The sequence below is a fragment of the Peromyscus leucopus genome, chromosome 5 (assembly GCF_004664715.2).
Source record: "Peromyscus leucopus breed LL Stock chromosome 5, UCI_PerLeu_2.1, whole genome shotgun sequence".
Taxonomy (NCBI): Eukaryota; Metazoa; Chordata; class Mammalia; order Rodentia; family Cricetidae; genus Peromyscus; species Peromyscus leucopus.
In genome coordinates, this window is record NC_051067.1 from 141607950 (window position 1) to 141629701 (window position 21752).

General features: G+C 44.1%; 1 protein-coding gene across 1 annotated transcript in view; it reads left to right on the forward strand.

The window, feature by feature from the left end:
* Positions 1 to 429: 429 nt before the first annotated feature.
* Sulf1 (sulfatase 1) overlaps positions 430 to 21752 on the forward strand; it is a 168370-nt gene continuing 147047 nt past the window's right edge. Inside the window, exon 1 of the mRNA XM_028864577.2 lies at positions 430 to 783. The gene's annotated coding sequence lies outside the window, so the exon portion shown is untranslated. The remainder of the gene's footprint in view (positions 784 to 21752) is intronic.

Below are 21752 nucleotides of genomic sequence, written 5' to 3' on the forward strand. Positions count from 1 at the left end.
GAGAAGTTTCAGCTCAAAGCTGAGACACCCCCCTCCCGCATCCCCACCGCCCCCCCCCCCCAGCCCTTCCAAGAATGTTGGAGGCAGCCGCCCCCGAATCAAAAGGAGGTAGGAGTTTAGATTTCAAAATGTAGATGTCACATTTCAGTGCAAACTACTCCCACATTTAACACTTTATCAGCACGACAAGACGAATCTTTTATCTCCCGTGGGGTGGTGGTGGGGGAGCGGCTTGCTGAGGAGATTGCCCTCAATAGATGGGCTGTAAAAGATTTTTAGTGTTCCTGGGCATCCCACCGAGAGTCCCCCTCCACCCCACCCCCATCCCCCCAGGAGCACAGAGACTTGTGAAAAGTAACGCACAACTGGCCACCAGAATAATTCATTCGCTCTACCTTCCCCGCCGCACCTCCCACTCCTCCTTTTTGTAGCCGTCCTTTCTCTCCGAAAATCTCAGGTTACTTTGACTGGGGAGTTCTCAGACCTCCCGTCCCTGCCCAGCCCTCAGCCTCCAATCCGTAAGAGACGCTCAGCCCCAGCAATTGGATTGGGCAGCCTGTCTTGACACAGCACTGTGCTGAGTGCTTGAGGACGTGTTTCAACAGATGGTTGGGGTTAGTGTGTGTCATCACATTCGAGTGGGGATTAAGAGAAGGAAGGCTGCCCTGCTGGAGCTGTGTGGTCTTCTCCAAGTGAGAGTTGCAGGCAAATCCAAGTACTTGGCTTTGGGGAAGAAGAGAAGGAATTCATTTGCAGCGGTCACAAGAAAAGCAGTATTTCCAGGTAAAGTAAAAGACACCAAATCAAATCTCAATCTCTCTCTCTATCTCTCTATCTCTCTATCTCTCTATCTCTCTCTCTCTCTCTCTCTCTCTCTCTCTCTCTCTCTCTCTCTCTCTCTCTCTCTCTCTCCCTCTCCCTCTCTCTCTTTCCTCTCTCTCTCCCTCCCTCTCCCTCTCCCTCTCCCTCTCTCCCTCTCTCTCGCCGTAGTTTGGAATGTAATGCTAACCCAGCACACTTGTCAAAGCCGGTGCTCGCCGTTCCATCAATGCCGCTATTGTACGGCTGACAGATAACAGTGCACATAGCTTGGCTGTCTTTGTAGCGCTAACGCTTCTCGAGCGTGGCATTTGAAGGTGTAGCGAAGAAACTGCCTTTGGGAGCCCGGGTGCCCTTGAGATCCCCGGTGTAGGCGCGGAACAGTAGGTGCAAATTGCTCGCCAAGGATGGACAAGGCCAAGAAAGCATTTGTTTTAGTTTTCACCATTAAGAGTTCACTTTGAAGCGGTTGTGTTCTCCTACTCGATACGTAAAGGTTCTTTTAAGGCTTGCTGGCTGGCTTGCTGGCAGAGTCGGGAACGCTTTGTTAACCGATTTGTGCAAGGTAGATCGGGTCGATTTGTGATAGAGCAAGAGTGGTTTTTAATCATTTTTGGAGACTGACTAAAGTCTGGGAACTCCTTGGGAAAAAAAGAACTGGCTACCATCGGTGCAGCCTTTAGGTCGGCTCTGAAACAAAAATGCTTAGAGCTGGAAGAAAAGCAAAAAGGGGAGGTAGAAGGAAATCGCTCTTTAACATAGCCCAGTTGCAGCTGCAGGGGGAGCAGATGGAGGTAATTCACTTGCAGATCTGTGTGTGAGTTTTACAAGTCAGGAAAAACTAAAGTAGCGGCGTATCTGGGATGGATCATTAAAGTCACTACAGTTATAGGCGTTACACAGTGTTAATTAAATGTAAATAGATGTTCAGCCTTGGCTATAAACAAATAAACAAAAAGGTTTTAATTACAAATTAGTCATTGGAAATTAATGGTCATCCGGGTGCCGAGCAACAGTAACTGAGCTGTCATCTGATGTGTGGCTAAAGGCTCTGCCAGAGTCACCCACCAGGGTTTAATTGAATGGAATATATATAACAAGGAACGTTCGATGCTGCGTCTTACGGCATTCAAAAAAGTTTCAAACTGGTGCCTTCTTATTTGAGGGATTAAAATGGTATTTTTACTTTTCAAAAAAGATGGGTGAGTCTGGGTTACTTCTTTTACTGCACTGAAAGACTGATTTGCTTTCTGGGAAATTATGTACCAGTGCTATGGGGGAACCTGTGTCTACAGGGAGAGAACCCCAGCCTGGTCCTTACCCTTTGCAGGTGAGAGGTTTTGGTACACAACACTGCATCTGGACTGTTTCATAAGTAGGAGCTGGGTAGTAGGCAGAAAAACAGGTTGAATGCATGGAACTCTGATTTGATAGTTCAGCTGCGTTAAGGTCTCTAACATACTGTTTCAAGTTGCGTTTTTGTATTTTTGTAGCCATAGTGCGGACTCGAAAAAAAAATCATCTTTAAAAAAAAAGTTAAGACTAAAATGATATCCCAGTATGGGGCTGAGGTGTTTTTCAGAATGTCCTGTAGCCAAGGTTTGAACATTGGCATGGAAACAACATTCTCTCAGCAATGATTCTGAGCGTTATCGGAGTCCCAGTATTACATAACTGAAGTGAAATGGGACTTAGTTCATCAGCTGAAGTCGCTTGGAATTCCATTCATTCAGTGTTGGTTTTGCCGTGGAACTAAGGTTTCAAAAAGTGAAGAGAGAAAGGGAGACTGATGTCTCCCATCATATCAGGATCGGAGCCCCTCATAGCAGGGAGCAGGTAAGGAGCTAACTGACCAGGCTGTTCTGGTACCTTTGTAGCATTATTTCAGGACACCATGAAGTCCTGTTGATGGGCTGGGTTTCATCCAAGGAGATGTCCCACAGTGGTATTCCACCAAAGGCAAGGACAAGGGTCTGCTTATGAGTGGAAGCCCACAGGAGCCCCAGGAGCCCCAGGAGCCTATGTCCCCGGTGCTGTGCTGGAGACTGGTCACAAAGTTGCCTGGTCAGGAGGTAGACAACATGGGCGACACCTAGTCTCCAAAGAAGCACCCACGCAGTGCATGGGGTACCAACAAGACATTGAGAATTAGGGCATGGTAAATTCACACCTTGAAGACACAAACTTGTGCTTTTGTCCCCCAACAAAGTAATGTAAAGTAACCCAGGCAACTGAAAGCACTGACTTAAAAGACAGTGCCCACGGGGCAATCCCAGTTTCTTGTCAAAATCGGGATCTATCCGTTCCAGATGGCAAGCACTGAGAGACTTATTTGTGGTAACTTCTACATAGCTCAGCTTGACATTCAGTTTCTTCCTGACGGCACTATGCTACCAACACATGAAGTTCCCATCAGTGCTCTAACAGCTGTAGAAGTGTTGGAACACACAGGGGTCCCTCCCGGGGATGTGAAAAATGACTTGAGACGGGTGGGGTTCTGTGTGTCCTGGAGCTGTGTCCTTCCATCTAGATTTGAATTAAGAGGACGTTTCCGAGAGGTGACGGGAAAGCTGGATTCATGAAAGTTACAAAATGTATATTTATGACAGAAGGGATTACTGACACAACATGAATCGGGGTCTTGACAGGGTACATGGCAGGTTGAATAGAGGCCTTCATCAAGATGCTAAAAGGGGTTATCTGTATTCTGTTTCCTTTGGGGGAACTTGATGGGCCATCAGACAGATTGTTGTAGCCATTTCCATTGTCATGGTGTAGCCAAGTGGCAAGTGTGACACTTTTCCTTCCCTAACTCCCTTGCGTAGAATAATGTTTGGGATTTGAAACCTCCCTGCCCTCTCAGCCCACAAAGCAGTATTTCTCAGCGGAGCTGTGTATCTATCATATTAGATCTCCTCAACCTTCTTCTCCATGTGAATCAGGCCAGCTTATGGGTCCAGTCAGAACATCTGGCTCTTTTTTTCTGCATGCAAAACTGTGCAGAGCACAGAGTGAATTTAAGGGGATTTCAGTTTTATAAGCCGCTCTAAATATTCATATTTTTATCATTATTGGCCTTGGGACAAAGAGGCTCATGTGTAAAATTAAGTATGAGGCCATATGATGAACTCACCTAGTTATGTTAGGCTCATGAAAAAAAAATGAAAGAAGGTATTTTGCAGGACAAAAAAAAAAAAAGAATCCCTGAAAATATGTTTTCTGTTTAAAAATATTTTCAATTCGGTCTCACTATGTTGTGGAGGAAGGGGAAAAGCCTGTGAACTTCCCCTCAGCCTTTTCCCTCCACCTCCCATATTTCCCTCTCCCTACAGCCAATCTGTCATCAAATCCTGTGAGTCCTTCCTTGAGAACGTCTTCCACATCTGGCCTGCAGCTACTGCCCCAGTGCAGAGAATCTCCACCACACGGGCTGCTGCAACAGTCTCCTGACTGCCCCCTTTGTCTCCATCTCCCTCTTCTTGTGAATGTACTGAGACCGAAGCGAAGGTCTCCTGCACATAAAGCCACATACGTGTTCTTCACTGACCTACACCGTCATGGGCTGCCCACTGGTATTTAGCCTCAGTTTTTCCAGCCATAATCCCCTCCTATCCTACAAGAGCAAAAGCTGTGTCTTGCCTCCAACTAAGTGGCCAGGTCAGAGTCGCCACCTTCTAAGTCTCTCATGACTCATTTTTCTAGCTTGTTGAATGGGAAGTGGGCTCATAGCATGTATGCTGTTTATTTGGGGACCTCCATGTGCTAAGCAAGTGTTCTCCACTGAGCTATAACCCAAGCCCACAGGGTTCTTTCTGATTCTCCATTCATAAGCCTGTGTGTGAAAAGGATCATTTCACTCATCTTCATCTGTTTACTCATCCGTCAGAGTTTTAGCTTGATCTCCAAAGTCTCCCACAGGCTCCCCAGCCTCTCACACTGATGGCAGCCTTCTCTAGATGCTGCTCCTCAGCTAGCTAGTTATGATTGTGCCTAGCATAATGGCTCTATTTTACATCCTGCTTTGTGATTTGCTCTTTTAACATGTTGACGACACAGGTAAGGTGACAGAGACTAGCCTGTTTTACATTCACCTCCACAGAGGACGTAAAGAAATGTGTGTTCACTAACTCACAGAGATACTCAAACATTGAAGGCACTTTTTAGTAATCCCTTTCAGAGCCTTTAATTAACTCTTTTTTTTCTTTGTTTTGTTTTGTTTTTATTTTGTTTTTCATACCAGGGGTTCTCTATATAGCCCTGGATGTCCTGGAACTTGCTGTGTAGACCAGGCTGGCCTTGAACTCAGAGAAATTCACTTGCCTCTGCCTCCCGAGTGCTGGAATTGAGGGTTTTGCCACCATCACCCTAATTAATCAGCTCTTTGTGCTTTCTCCTCGTCCATCCATAACCAAAGAGGAACAAGGATGGAATTCCATTGGTTTGATTTTACAAACCCTTAGGGGAGGCCCCACTTGTAGTCAAAGTGTGAAATTATTGTCCCAAATCAAGACTGAGTGGTAGATGAAAAATTCCCATCTACTTCAACATTCCTTGATGACTCTGAGAGGACTTAAACCTGTGAGTTGCCCCTCCATCACGTTAAATGCCAGTGGTGGCCGTAGATCTGGATAGCCCAAGGCTGGGTTCTAATCCGGAGAAGATTCTACTTATCTATGTGGCATTGAACAGGGGAATGAGCAATGGTGAGTTGAGTGTCTGTAAGATGGATATTGGGGTACTCACCTTAGAGTGCTGTGAACAAAATATCCCATGTATGTACATCACTGCGTGTCTAATATGGATTTGAAACCATGGGAAGGTGGCAGGTGCACTCGTGGCTCTAGGTCTACAGTGTAGGAATGAGCTCATCTTTGTCACGACGGTCATTCCCTCTGTCTCGTCATTTGTCTACTCATTTAGCATTTCCCAACGCAGGGGAAAATAAAGGATGGGAGCTGGAAAGAAGGAAGCAAGTCGTTTTGGCAATGAGGGATTTGAAGCAACTGTGTTCACACTGAGAGCCAGCTCATGATGTTTGAGGAGCAAGGTCCCAAGTTCATCATTAAAGAAAATAAACAGCAAGTCTAGCCAAAGTGGACCGTCCTCCAAGATCCTTCCTCTTCCTTCTGGCACGGGATCTAGAGAGAAAACAATGGGGCTGAAGAGATAGCAGGCCGCTCCTTCAGAGGATCTGGGTTCAGTTTCTAATATCTACATGGTGGTTCACACCATCTGGAACTCCAGTGTCAGGGAATCCATGCTCTATTCCAGCTTCCTCAGGCATCAGGCGAGCAAATGATTCACAAACATACATGCAGACCACACACACACACACACACACACACACCCCAAACCAAACCAAACAAACAGTTTAGGTCAGGCTTCCAGAAAGGCAAGAGATCGTCACCTCCAAAGTAAATTTAACACAAAGTCAAATGTGGTCAGCCTACTTCCCAAACTCGTACCTACTAGGAAAGGTGGACTCTTCCTTTGGTACCTTTTTCCCGGAAGTGCAACTGACCAGGAAATTCTCTCACATAAGCTTTGTCTTCTGCTTGGTAAAATGTACTTGTGGACACTGGTCATTTAACTGGTTTTCAGGAGCCTGGAAAGGTCAAGGGGCCTTCTTTTCACTCCCATCACCTGGGCTGCCACTACAGTGGGCCGGGAAATGGGAAGAAACTGGAAACATCACCCCCGCCCCACCCACAGAAACCGAGAGGCTGTGCCTCTGTGCCTCACCTGCCCCTGCAGACTTGTCTGTGGAACTTGGAAACAGAGGTGACACTTACCGGCTGGACTCTGTCTTCAGCTGTAGCAGACAAGCTATTCTACTTTGCCTAAAATATGTGGCTCCTGTGTTCCCAATGAATAATGTACTGACGTTTTACTAATTCATAAAAGGCAGTGCTCTATTTTCAGTATTAAAACCTTGCCTTGTTTGGTTTGGTCTTGATGAGACCTTACTATGTAGACCAGGCTGCTCTCAAACCCACGATCTTCCCGCCTCAGCCTCCCAAGTTCTGGGATTTCATGTGCATACAGGCTTACACTGTCACACCCACCTTAATAACTTTTCTTGTGCTCTATTTTTTTTTTTTTTTACAACACAGGTACAAATGTAAGAAACAATTTCTATATTTCTAAACTGTGAATCTAAGGGACAAAGACACATACATCTGTTTAACTGCAGTGGCTGAGGTTGGTTCAGACATTGTGCTTCGGGGTGAGATGTCTTTATCGTCATTCTGGAAATTCCTGTTGTACAAATTCCAACATTAGGTTACGAGTTAGAATCAGGAAGAATCTGGGAACTGCCAAGAGCCAAGCAGCTCTGATTTAAATGAAGAAAGTTCTGGGGAAGCTCAGTGGGTAAGAGCACTTGCCACACAAGCCTGGAAAGCTGAGTTCAGCCTGAGTGTGTGTTGTAAGATGGAGACTCAACATTTAAGCACATTATTTAGTATAATTTGAGGGCTGTGGAGACGACTCAGTGGTTAAGGGCCTTTCCTGCTCTTACAGGTGGCCTGGGTCCATTTCCCAGCACCCAGAGGACAGTTCACAGCTGTCTATAATTCCAGTTCCAGGGGAGCTAATGCCCCCTTCTGGTCTCTATGGGCAACGCATGTATGGACTAAGACATACTCATATACACATAATTAAAAAGAATATGTATCTTTTAACAAGTATATAGTTTGAAGTTTCTGTTCCTAAAAAATGGGCTGTAGCTAGGCGTGGTGGTTCATCCCTGCAATCTGAACCCTCAGGATGATGAATCACAAATAAATAAAAGAGAGAAATCGGCCCAGGGAGTTTTCTCTCCTTATGTACGTTTTTGCTTTTGCTTTATTGCTCCTGTTTTCAGGTTTAACCCATTTTCAGGTTGCCCTGGTCCCAATCTTCACCTGATTTACAAATTTTAATTGTTAGAAACTGGTTCTCTGGTTGCAATTAGCCAAACTAGTGGTTTTTTATTACTCTTCCTCCATACAGTGTTTCCACTAAGAGAGTACAGAACGTTTCAAGAATTTGGGAAAATCCTTAATTCCCTTGATGAAAACAGTTCCAGTTCCATCCAGTCCATGTGTCTACCCATTTTTCTGGACAATGACAGCAGACCGCTCCAAAGCAAAGTGGAGTCAGAATGCGAGCTCATCAGATCTCCACTCCCATGGTAGAATGTTCTAGCTCAAGCAACATAGTCTGCTATGCTAATTTCAAGTACTGTCCTAAGGTACAAGCTACAGCAGAATCACGTGGGGCAGGAGAATGATTAACAGCATTGGGAGTGTGTACTTACTGATGATACTTTACAGGTGTGAGCCTGTGGATCTTCCACACTCATATTACAAATATGGCTTAGCACCCATTCACCTGTCTAGAACATAACACGCTCCCCAACTAGACTTCCTGCCCACACAGAGCCTTCTCCTTAGCCTTCACCTGCCAAGAAGCAATCATCTAGCAAGGAGAAAGAACGCCCTGGTGGACAGATGGGCTTGGCAGCACCCAGGGATTTGGGAAAGTTCAGGTTTTAGCTTTCATCTTACAGGAAGCACATCCCAGAAGGAGAGGCCCCCACAAATCCTGTTCTGCATTTCCCTCCTGAGAACTTCATGCTGCTAAAAGCAAAGAAGGTGTTTTGAACACGACAGAGAGTCAAATCCTAGGACATGTAATATTTTCTATTTGGCACACTTCAGGCTTCCCAAGAAATACCAATTCTTTTCTCTGTATCTCTGCATTTAATAAAGGGATTTGGGAGTGAGTGCAGCATGGAACACAGCAGAATCCACTTCCCAGCAGTGGTGTCCATGTTCTAAGAAAGAGCTGTGCTGGGCATCCTAAATAGAACCAGAGCCCAAAAGGAATATGGGTAAGAAAGCACCACCTTGGCCGAGAACCTTCTGTGTGCACATCTGTATCCTGTGTATGGAGAGAAGCACAGAATGCCATAGGGCACCCTGCTTTCTCTGAAGGAACATCTAGGTTAGCTGTGTGTGGAAGCACACACACACACACACACACACACACACACACACACACACACACTCCATAGTAGGGTAGAGAATTTTGTGATAAAATGTCAGTGGTTAGTGCTAATTAAATAAAAGGGATGCCAACAACGCCCCCTGTTGAAGGAGTTAGAACCTGAGGTTGGCTGAAAATGGGTCAAGGTCCCTGTGCAGATGGGTCAGTGTGTGATTCAACCCCAAGACGTCTGAGCTGCCGTGTTTGGGGGCCATTTTCTTACCTTCTCTTTTACTCAGTTTCCTTGTCTTGACAACATGAAATGATCATCACACATGGTGGTACACTGCAGGTACACAAGGGTCTGCAACCCCCCCCCCAGGGATGGGAGAGAATTGCTTGGCTAACGCTTGCTTTTCAGTACTTGCGTTTGCACATTTGTTTGTATTGGAAGGGAATCTGCTTGTCAGAGAGAAGAGGAAAAAAAGAAAGGAAGGGGCAGAGAAAGGAAGAGAGAAAAGAGAAGAGCAGGACTGTGGCTGGCCCTCGGTACCGCTCTGCGCTTGTCCATAGTGTACCATGTCCTGTTTAAACCAAGCCAGATTCCAGACTGTCTGAATACCTCAGTTAGGGAAGTTGGTGTTGCCAGATAAGCCAAAACCTTAAACAGGAGAGAGGCATCAGGTGGGTGACTCAGCAGGCACTGGCATTTGCTGCATGGCCTGGCAATCTGAGTTCCATCACTGGATCCCACAAGGTGGAAGGAGAGAACTACTCAGGAAACTTGGCCTCACCTTCTCCGGGGTGCTGTGCCACATGTGTGCATATGTAAGCACAAACACACACACACACACACACACACACACACACACACACACACACACACACACACACGCTCATAATAAAATGGGTTTTAAAAGGAGGGGGAGGAGATGGCTTAGCAGTTAAGAGCACTTGCTGCTCTTCTGGGGCCTGGGGTTGGATCCCCGACACTCACATCGTGGCTCATAACCATCTGTAACTCCAGATCTACCAGATCCACGCCTCTTCTTTCCTCTGCAGGTACCAGGCATAAACGTGGTACCCAGACGTACAGACATACATGCAAATAAAACTCCCATAACATGTAAAATAATTAAAAATGTAAAAGGAGAAAGAGAGAGCAACTGACAACCACGAAGCTCTCCAATCTACATACCATCTTGAAGAGTTCTATTCCTATCGATGATACAGTGGCAGTGAGGAAGAATGTGTGAAGAGTCATTATTAAAGAATCATCAGTCATGTCCGGCTTGGTGGCCCGTTCTTATAACCCCAGCACGTACTCAGGAGCTGCATGTAAGAGGATAGCACGCTCATGGTCAGCTTGGGCATCTCAGCAATCTATCTGAAAATATAATAAAAGTAAATAAAACAATAACCAAAGGACAAAGATGACACTGAGTTATGAAGGCCCAGGGGTGGCGGCTCCACTTAAGAAAACAGCAGTACTGAAGTGGAATGCCATTTTGCAGCAGCTCTGATTTCCAAAGTGACGGTTTGTTTCTGAACTTTATAATGCAAATATGGGTAAAATCTGTGAACATAGGAACTGAGGAATGGCTTAGTAATTGTGTGTGTGCCTGTGCATGCACATACACACACACACACACACACACACACACACACACACACACACACACACACCATACTTGCGTCTCTTGTGAAGGACCCAGATTCAGTTCCCAGCACCTACATGGCAGTTTACAACTGTCTGCAGCTCCAGGTTCCAGGGCGTCCAATGCCCTCATTTGGCTTCCTTGGGCACTGCGTGCATGTGGTACCTTTGCATTTGTGCAGACAAAGCATTCATATAGACAAAAATAAATAATTATTTAAAATATGTGAATGTAAATGCTTAACAATAGAGTTCAAACGGATAAACTTCAATTCTGATGGTTGATCGATGAGAAAGGAAGACAACCTATGTTTACAGAACTAAGACATTTCTCCTTAGATTAAAAAGAATCTTCTCTCAGATCACAAAGAAGAGGGGCAAGGAGAAAGGGGAAGGGTGATGGCAGGAGTGGGGGGAGGAAGAGAGGAGAATGGCGGGGGAGGGGAGAGGGAGGAAGAGGGGAGGGTGGCGGGTGATGGGAGGAAGAGAAGGTGATTATTGATTGGCCAAGTAAAATTCTGGTATTCCTAAGTTTGGGAAAATAATAAATTTTCTAGTAAGAACACCAACCTCCTTCTGCAAAACACTTATAATTCTCTTCTTTCAACTAAGATAATGCTGGTGGAAGGGGGTGTAAAATTTAAAGAGAGTCCAGAGGCTAAAAGAGATGAAATCTTTGAGTTGCCTCTGCTCGTAAACCTTCAGGTTTTCCCATGGAAGAGCTTGATTGATAGCCTCTCACAGAATGTATAAATGACATTTTACAAATGATATACCGACTCACAGCCTCCTTTCTTGCCGACAAAACAAATCATTCCTTACAAAATGCTAATTGGTGCATGGTAACTGTACAAATTCGTGGAGTCGAGTGGGACATTTGATGCAGGTACAGTAGGCAATGATCAAATCAAGGTGATTGGCATACAGCATAGTTCCGCCTTTGAAGATTTGGGAAAAGCTGCCAAGCTGGGCTAGAAGTTGCTGTATAGCCAAGACTGGCCTTGAATTCCTTAGTCTCCCATCTCTACCTCTTCAGAACTCCTGCTTCCTCTTTTCATTCATTTTGTTTAACCCTGTAATGGCCTCTTTAAAACAGAAGACCCATTTCTTGTCAGGCACCAACCTAATGCAAGAGGGACCTCAGGCTATGGTTTTCTTTAGAGAGACCAGTTATGTTATTCATTTCATAATCTTGCATTGTATCCTGGGGCACTGTGACCAAAGGAACGTAGAACTTGAACCACCATGATTTGCAATTGAAATATATTTCTTTAAAAAAAAAGACTTCATTTTTAATTATGTGTATATGTGTATGTGTGTATACTTGTACAAGCACACACATGTTTGTATGTACCCATGGAGGCCAGAAGAGGGCACCAGAGTCCCTGGAGAAAGAGTTAGAGGTGACTGTGAACCATTTACAGGTGATTATGAGCCATATGCTATGCTATGAATTGAACTCAGGACCTCTGCTACAGCAGCCAGTGCTCTTAACTGCTGAGCCGTCTATCTAGCCCTTGAAGTGCATTTTCCTGTTGATGAAAATGTGTGGAAATAGCAACAACCATGGAGACTTGACAGCATTTTAGTTCCTCAAAAGGGACTTGGGTTCCAGTCAAGTTTTTAATGAAGACTTTGGCCTGGGTTATGTTACTCAGCTGAGTGCTCTGAACCAACTACTTGGGTTCTCCTGGGAGAAACGCCAGCCAGAGTCTCAGCACCTGTAATCTATTTCTCACTCAGAGTTGCCGGGCATGGGGGCATAATTGACATGAGCCAGTTTATAGTTGAAAGCCATTAATGGCTGGCAACCAAACTGATGAGACGTCCTGCTCAAGGGCGGAAGACCTGATCCATGAGCACCAAAGTCAGCTTGATAACCATCACATGCAGCAAGAGCACAGGGCGTGGCTACACACCCTCACGATCCCTCCAGCACCCACTTAGCTCAGTGGGCAGATGGAGGACCTGAAGGGAGGCTACACGATGAGGTCACGGAATAGGATCTGCCTATTTAGGAATTTGTATGGAGACAGGGTCTTACGTAACTCAGGGTGACCTCGACCTCACAGGACTGCCAAGGATGACCTTGAACTTTAGATCCTCCTGCCCCCATCCCGGAAGTGCTGGGATTACAGGTATACACAAGCTCATCCACAACTCTGAATAGCTTAATTTCAGATTCCAATTCTGAGTTGTACAGGTTGAGCATCTTGACCTGTCCATTGGGTTACAGAGGTTTCTTGAATTGGAGAAGTTCAGAGTTCTTAATAAAATAAATAAATAAATAAATAAATAAATAAATAAATAAATAAATAAATAAATAACAAAGAAAGGAAAAATAATACCCATGCAGTCAAAACATTCTGTCATGGACTTGCTGACACATAAGGAAAGAAAACAAAGAAAAAAGAAGCATGAAAGCTTTCATGTTAGCCTGGGGAGATAGCTCAGCTCTAAGTGTTCGCTATGCCAAATATAAAGTTCAACGCCCAGAAGTCACCAAAAAGAAAAATAAAAGTACAGTGAGGTGGCAGCACGTGTTTGTAAACCAGCGAAGTGGAAACAGTTATATCCTTGGGGCTCATTGGTTGGGCCAACTAGCCTAGCCTATTTGGTGAGCTCCCACCCAATGGGAGACCCTGTATCAAAAAATAAGGTGGATGGTATCTGAGGAATGTCACCCAAGATTGTAATGTGGCTTTCACATGCATTTGCAAGCCTTTGAATAAACACACACACACACACACACACACACACACACACACACACACACGAAAACATTTGTTTAGCAACCGTTACTCTGATTAGCCATTTTGCCCCAAGAATATCTATTGATCTACCAGTCCAGTTCAGCCCACAACTAAATCAGGTGCAGAAGCATAGAACTGTAGGTATTTCTGGACCCTCGGCCGCCTCTTTGGTTTCACGTGAATTATACTTCACACAGAGCAGATAATGAACTAAAGTGCACATTGCTGTTTCCTTGATAACTGTTCAAGGCTCCAGTGGAAATGAAGACAGTGTGCTGAACAACGGGGGTGGGGGGGAGGTGGTGGTTACTGCAAGGACAACGCAGCAGGCAGTGCAAGGGGAGACGGCAGAGAGAGAGAGCCCAGGGCCCAGGGTTCGGCTGCAGCCAGGAGCAGGGTTAGCAGCAAACTGATTCTTTTTCAGGAACACGATGTTGTTCCTTTACCTTTGTTTTACCATCCCCTTCATCTAGATCACATTGCTCTCCTCTTTCGAGCAGGTATAGTGGCCTATGTCTGCAGACCCACACTTGGGAGGCAAAGGCTGCAAGACAACTTGGAAAGTTCAAGGCCTGCCTGCTCTACATTGCAAGTTCCAGGCCAGATAAGACTATATGGTGCAAACAAAGATGTCCTTAAAACTAAAGCAGTGGTGGTAAGGCTGAAATAGTCAACAGCCCTTTGTGTTTCTAAATTAAGTTCTGCCATCTCTCTATCTCCACTGATCTTACTGACCTCTGGTGAATGGAACTAGGTTTTTTTTGTTTGTTTGTTTGTTTGTTTGTTTTTTGTCATTCATCTACTATAAAGCAGCTTCTTAGCAGTTTTTACAGCTTCCGCTTATGGATGTCCACACACTTTCCACATCACCCTATGATTCCCTCCTTCCATGTGCTTTTCTGCTCTTGACTAAACTGGTCTCAGCCATCCTGAATTTACACCTTACTTCTGTTATACACCACTTGCTCCTACTGTGTTCTCGGCTGAGCTTGGCTTCCAAAATGGTTCTGAATGCCAAAGCTCACCCATCTTAGTTTGAAGCGAAAGATCCAGCCCCATCACCTCAATGGAACTTTCTTTCTCCAACTCTTCCAGACATCAGTAGTTTCCTTTTCTGTCTGATCTCTTTCCACTTAAAACTTTCTCATCATTTTAGCCCTTGGTTATGTACAAATTTGCATTTGTTGCCATTCCTCATAGATTTTGCTTCCTTATCCTTGGATTACTAGCCTCACTAAGGCAGAAGTTGAGGTTTTAGTCCTGTGTCTGTCAAGCGTGGCTTGGATATCACATATCCTTACATGCTGTAGACCCTCATTACAGCCACAGTTAGAATGGTCAAAGATGCCTGGGCTAGAAATTATACTTTGGTCATTGAGAGTTTCAGGACACTAATCAGCTGCGAATCCACTGCTATCCCAGGCATCTTCTGACAATGTGGAAGACACCATCACAGTCACTGATTGTCTGGCTCGAATATTTTTCCATCTTCTGCCCACATCACTCTCCAGGGCTGCCTTAAAGCCAGCTGGCTTCCAGCCAGAGACAGACTCAGAGAGACAATAGGCCGACCCTGATCCCCATCTTTCCTGATTAGATGTGAAATTGTATAGCTGGGTGTCATTCACATGCCAGCCACTCGGAACTCTGTGTTATCAATTAATTTCTCTTGAGAGCTGAACTGAGGAGATTGTGACAATCATGGTTTTGAGGACCTGTAAAATTAGAGCCAGACCAGATTGCGAGGGAAGGTGCTGGATAGGGAGATCCATCTTCTCTCTGCTGCTCATCATGGGTGGAAACAGCCACAGACCCCGTGGAGAATCAGTCTCTCTGTGACAATGGGGTTGGATTATAAAATTTATTTGCCTAGGAATGGAAATCCTTGTAAGAGAATTAGCAAGCCACGTGAGAAGATAGGATTGACATAATCTGTCAAAGATAGTGAATCTTGTGTGCTGGTATATCTCACATAATTCAAAATTGGGGGTTCTAGGAAATTATGAAAATATATGGTATTGGAAGTACATATATATTGGAGAATATCTAAGGAATTTCCGAATCTGAAGAAAGATAAGGTGAATTTTTAGAGAGACCTGCTGGAAATCAAAAAATTCTTCCCCCCCCCTTTTTTTTTTTTTGTTTGTCGTTTTTGTTTTTTGTTCATTGACTGGGTTGTTTTATTTTTCAAGACAGGGATTCTCTGTATAGCCCTGGCTATCCTGGAACTAGCTCTGTAGACCAGGCTGGCCTTAAACTCAGAGGTCCACCTGCCTCAGCCTCTCAAGTGCTGGGATTAAAGATGTGCTCCCCACCCTTCCTTCTTTCTTGTGATGGGATCAAACTCAGAGCCTTACATGACAGGTAAGCATTCTACCACTGAGTTGTATCCCTAGCTCACAGAGAGAGTTTCTATGAGAGAGAATTACACAACCCAGGTCTTCTTTAAAAGTTCAGATTAAGGCTGGTATGGTGGCTCAGAGCACTGGCTATTGAAGAGGAGCTGGCACCAGCTCACAACCGGCTACAACTCCTTTCCCAAGGGGATTAGACGCCCTCTTCTGGCCTGTGTGGGTATTGCAGTGCACACCCTTATTTACACTCATACACATAGAACAAAATAAATAAAACTCAAAAAAAAAAAATCCAAATCTCTGAATTACCACTGGGACTGATGTGAGTTCACATTCAGTTTTATGTTAAGACACAAGGGCATGAACTTCATTTCTTCCTCGACCATGGATTCTCTTGCTAAGTTCCCAGGTGAGAAACTGATCGCTACAAAGAATTGTAGGGGTGGAGGTGGGGTGGAATCTCCTTTTTAGATGTATTTCTGGTGAAAAATCCACTCCAAAGCAAATAACCAGCCTATGCTATGGAGAATGTGTGCAACTTTATGCTAAGGAGCTTTGCTTTTCTATTGATTTGTTTTGTCTGTGTGTGTGTGTGTGTGTGTGTGTGTGTGTGTGTGCGCGCGTGTGCATGCATGTATGTGTTTGTTTTTGGTTTTTGTGGGGTTGTTTGGGAAACAGTCTGTCTATGTATTCTAGGTTGGACTCAAACTTACCAGAATCCTCCTGCCTCCTGCCTCCTGCCCCTGCCCACTTCCCAAGTACTCAGATGACAGGAGAATGTCACCATACTCTTTATAACAGCATTCTTTTTTTTTTTTTTTTTATAAATAACCACAAATGCTCTTCATCACTCCTTCTAAATGTCCTCATTGAGATAAGTCATGGAAACTATTATATTTGGGGAAGCAAAGAAGATAGGCCACTGCTGGACCCATAAAAGCAAAGTTCAGAAAACACCATTTCCTTGACTCTGAGAACTGGCTGGGTAGAGGGGCTGTTAGTGTGAGAGCTCAAGACTTTTTGGTAGGAGTTGTGGGGACTCATCACAAAGACTGCCAATAAAAAAGTGACTGAGTTCTATCTCTACTCATAGAACTCATGACTTCCGACTCCTGCTTCCCTGCTCTTGTATTTAAAATTTGTCATTAGTGGACAAACTTACTGAGTGCAAGCACGTGAACTATCCACTCAGTAATAAGATGTCATTAGGAAAAGAACATTTGAGAAATTTCCTTAGGTAATGGATCTTTTCCAAAAGAAGCAGGAGAGCTAACTTCTCTGTGCTGCAATAAACTACAGGACATAGATACAACTATGCATCCATATAGATTATGTTTAAAACTGATCTATTTGCAAAGAAAACAAAATTAATCACTATTGGTTTACAAACATATGTCATACTCTTTACCTTGCATTTTTCATTTTGCACCATAAAAAAACAACTTACTAATCTGAAATAAAAAGATTTCTTGACAAGGAGCTAGTGCTTTTTCCTCTTTGTTGTTGTATGTATCTAAATGAAACCGTTATGGTTTTAAGAGCAGTGAAGGAAATATGTCATAGGAAAAAGAGCGGTTTTGTTGGTATATTTGGGCTATTGGTCATGTTTTAATTCACTGGAAAATGTGATGGCAAGTCTGGCTAGAATTATAGAATAAGCCCAAGTGTGGGCTAACCTACATTCCAGCTTCTGATGGGTGAATTTTGTTGGGAATGTGAAGGCAATATAGCAGAATGATAACCCATTTTTGTGTATAGGAAGTGCCCTACAGTGAGTGCCAGAAGATGAGTCTCAGCAGTTCCACCTTCTGTCTGCATGAGATGCTCACCCATCTCTATGCAAGCCCCGTCTCCTCTACGTGTGCCTCTCCACACCTCCATCACTCTCCACGTGCTTCCTAGTCACAGCTCAGTTGTCCAGAGTGAGGGACGCTGCTGGCGTCTCTGACCATGGCTAGCACTAGAAACCACACTGTGCCGGTGCTACGCTCCTTGAAGCTCTCTTGCCCTGCCAGCTCAGTTCTGTATCCCTACTGTCTTTTCTCAACTATGTTCAAGGACCACCATCCCCAAACACACGAGAAATGGCAAACTGCTCAAGTGAAAGACTGAACCTAAAAAGGCCTCTTAGAAGGACAACTCAAAATGCTGACCAATATGGTCATGAAGGCATCGTTCTCTTGTTCTCCCTCCAAAGAGACAAATTTGGCCCTAGACATCAGCTTGCTGTAAGAGAGTGGGAATCTTGTCTGGATTTTACTACAAGTTATGAGCCCTCTGAGCATAATTTGATTTTTCTCCATAGTTTATGAAATGTACATTTTTAGTTTTTTACAATTCCATTTGTGCATTTATTTAGAAGGAGGCATGCCACAACACACAGGTGGAGATCAGAAGACAACCTTAGGGAGTTGGTTCTCTCCTGGTGCCATGTAGGTTCCAGGAACCGAACTCAAGTTGTCAGGCTTGCTGGCCAGTGCATCAATCCACTGACTGATCTCTCTGACCCCAAATATACACATTAAAATGCCAAATAACAGCGGACACTTAAGACTTTGTAAAGCACTTTTAAATTTGTATTTAGTTTTGACAACCTTATAGAGAATGTCATATAATTAAATACCTGTGCCCATTTTTAAGGATAGGAAACTGTCACATTTGTAGATAATATACACCGACATATTAATGTCTAGCCAACAAGACCATAATCTGTGAATATTATTGTCAATATTTTTAAGAGAGTGACCATTGTTCCTCTTTTTCTTATGTTTCTATCCTTTTCAATCTACACACACACACACACACACACACACACACACACACACACACAAACACATACACACACAAACACACATACACGGGTTGGGGACACGGACACACACACACAAACACACACACACACACACACACACACACACACACACACACACACACACACAGTGTCTTGCCCTGACAAAGTAGTTCAGCTTAATGACTGACTTCACAATGCTCCAAAGGAATACCAGAGAACTGTTCGATTTTCAGTATAGTATTCAATGACTTACCTAAGATAGATATTTATTGTAAAATTGGCTTTGCTTAGGCGTTTTTCCTACCTGTAGACTGATGTAAGTGTTCTGAGCATGTTAGACATGTCTAGGCAATGGTGTATGATAGGATACATGGATTAGATACATCTTCAGTTGATGGTATTTTTAGTTTTTAACATCCTGATGGGGCTGTAACCCCACCATTAGTTGAGGGATACATATACATGAGGTTGGGTTTTTTATAAAGCAAGACAATTAGAACAGCTTATCAACTACAGATTAGTCTGATTAAACTGACTCCTATTTGTCTTATAATTTTCCATTAAATTCACAACTCCTTTTAGCTCTTCAGGTTTTAATAAAGAAATGCAAACACAGAAAGTTAAACCATTGCACACACAACAGAGCTGGTGAGCCACGGAAGGAAGACCTAAGATCTGGGTCTGTTTCTCTACACTTTCTGTAATCTATTTGTATAAAATGAAAAGTTAACTTGCACTTAAAAGCTTTCACAAACCAGGGTCACACTGTCTACCAACTAGCCACCAATACTCAGTAGCACTGATCAAGGACAGTTCATAATTTAATTTTGGACTTTTTTGAGATATGAATCTCATTATGTTGCCCAGGTTAAACCTTGAATCAGACTCAAACAATCCTGCCTCTGCCTCTAGATGAACTGGGACTATTAGGTATATCATTGTGTATATAAAAGTTACCATTGTTTACACATCATACCACCATTGCAAATCATCTTTGTGGGCCCTTATTAAATTTGATCTTCATGATGGCTTAGATGAGGACTAGATACAATGAGTGATACTGCATTCATTTTATGGATTAAGAAATATAAGGAGTAGGCTATGTAGGTTTCTTGCCCATGGCCAATACTTGGTAATGTTTAAAGACCTATTGCCCAGGGATCGAACTCAGGTTGTCAGGCTTGGCAACAAGTGCCTTTACCCACTGAGCCGTCTCACTGAAGTGTGTGTGTGTGTGTGTGTGTGTGTGTGTGTGTGTGTGTGTGTGTGTTTATTCTTTGCTGTGCTGAGGATCAAACCCAGGATTCACCCAATACTGAGCAAGACCTTTGCCCCTGGGTACCATTCCCGCTCTCCCCTTTCCCTTTTAAGCCTAGTTGAGAGTTTCATCAGCTTCTTTTCCTGATATTTGTTAATTTTTTTAACCCTGAAAAAAAATCATTTTTAAGAACATAGCGTGTAAGGACATATATTTGTTTTAAAAGGCAGGTTGAAAAATCTTATCCGAATCCACAGCAGTCCCTGGCACACTCTAAACATTCAGTAATTGCTTGTTTAATGAATGTATGATGTTTAGAGTTCTCTATTAAAAAGCTTTTAAGACATTATGGTCTAAATACTTAAACACAAGACCTAAAAATTAAGCTGGCTCAATTCACCAAACCTCAGCTTTATAGCAAAGCGCAGTTTCAAGCCAGAAAAAGAGACAGAGAACAAATTTCACTTTTAAACATTTAAGTCAGCCCTTGGAAGGTCGGCCCTCTTGGTAATCTGAAAGGTGTGGTCTTTGACTGGATAACTTTGTTTAGATTAGAGTCACTTGTCTGCTTGACAAAAGTAAAGGACAAAAAATCTTGGCACGCTGCTGGTTAGATCTCGTGATTTTTCCCTTTCCTTTTGCTCTAACCAGTTAGATAAAGAATCCAAAAGTTTGGCAGAGAGCAGACAGAGCAGGGGAACGCCCACCTCTAGAGACAGCGGCACTTTCCCAGGTGCCCCTCATGGCTACTCACCAAGTAATGACCCAGGAAGAAACTAGTCAGAGGCAAGATGGTGACAAACAACTTTCCACCTTCCTGCTTCTTTTTTCCTTCCTTTAAAAAACAAAAACAAACAAACAAACAACCCAGAGCCTTCTTATGCAGCCCAGGCTGGTCCGGAACTTGCTCTGTAGACCAGGCCATCTTGAAATCACAGAGCTCTGCCTGCCTCTGCCTCCTGAAGGCCACACTCCCCGCCCCCACCCTTCTGAAAGCACGCTTGCAATGGTCTGTTCTGCGGTATCTTTCCACTCTGAAATCTCACATGCCAATCATTCAGATACTCCCCCTGACCTCTGCCCCCCAAGTAAGACAGTTGGGTGAGCACGGAGCAGCTCTACATTCACCCAGTTCCACTTAACTTCTGAAAAGCCACCTTTGTCTTAGTCCAGGGATTCCAGTCCAGCACACAGACACCGTAGGCGCACACCCGGACTTTACTGTGATGTGAGGGAACTGTGGGTAAAATCTGCACCCACTGGAGTCAGGTGATTCAGCTCGGCCCGGTGTAAAGCCTTAAAGGATTCCTTCAGATGTCTGCCTGCCCCTCATCACTCCTTTGCCTGTCTGCCACTCTTATTCCTGGCTCAAGCCTCAGCTTTGTAATGACATGGGCAGCTTTCAGACCCAGACACAGCGCTCTTGCAGGTCCTGCTTGCTGAGGGTTATTTTTCTCTTGAGTTCCAGCACATCCTTATCAGTATCTCTCGGTCTGCAACCTCTGCATGGGATGGCATCCAGAGTCCAGTCTCTTATACCTCCTGCTCCCTCTTCGGCCTTTCCCCAGTCTGTTCTTGCCTCCCCTTAACACCTGCTCATGGGTGTGCATAGCACTGCATTTGCAATCTGTACTTCTGCTTGCTTACACAAAGACCCTGTGACAAACTGATTCATTTTATACTGAATGTCTTCTGTTTCTTTCTGTCAGTCAACCCTCCCCCAATGTACCATTTCTAAAGAGTTAGAGCTTAAAATTCTAATATCAAGATGTTGAATTGGGAACTCAGGAAATAGTTCAGTCAGGAAAGTACCTGAGGCCTTGACTACAAGCCAAGGAATGATAGAAATTTAGGTGTACTTTTAATCTCAGGTCTGGAGAGGCAGTGACAGGTGGAAGCTGGGTGGCAAGATGAATGGCCAAGTCAGTGAAATGATTATCTCTTCCAATCAAGGTGGAAGGCATCTTAGGTGTGTCAGAGGAAGTTGACCTCTGGCATCTACATGCACACACACACACACACACACACACACACACACACACACACACACAAACTCACAGAAAACTTTTCATTCCTTAGACCATCAAAGGACTGTTTACCCCTTGGTCTAAAGTCACAGCAACATCTAGGTTATTATCTATCACCATCT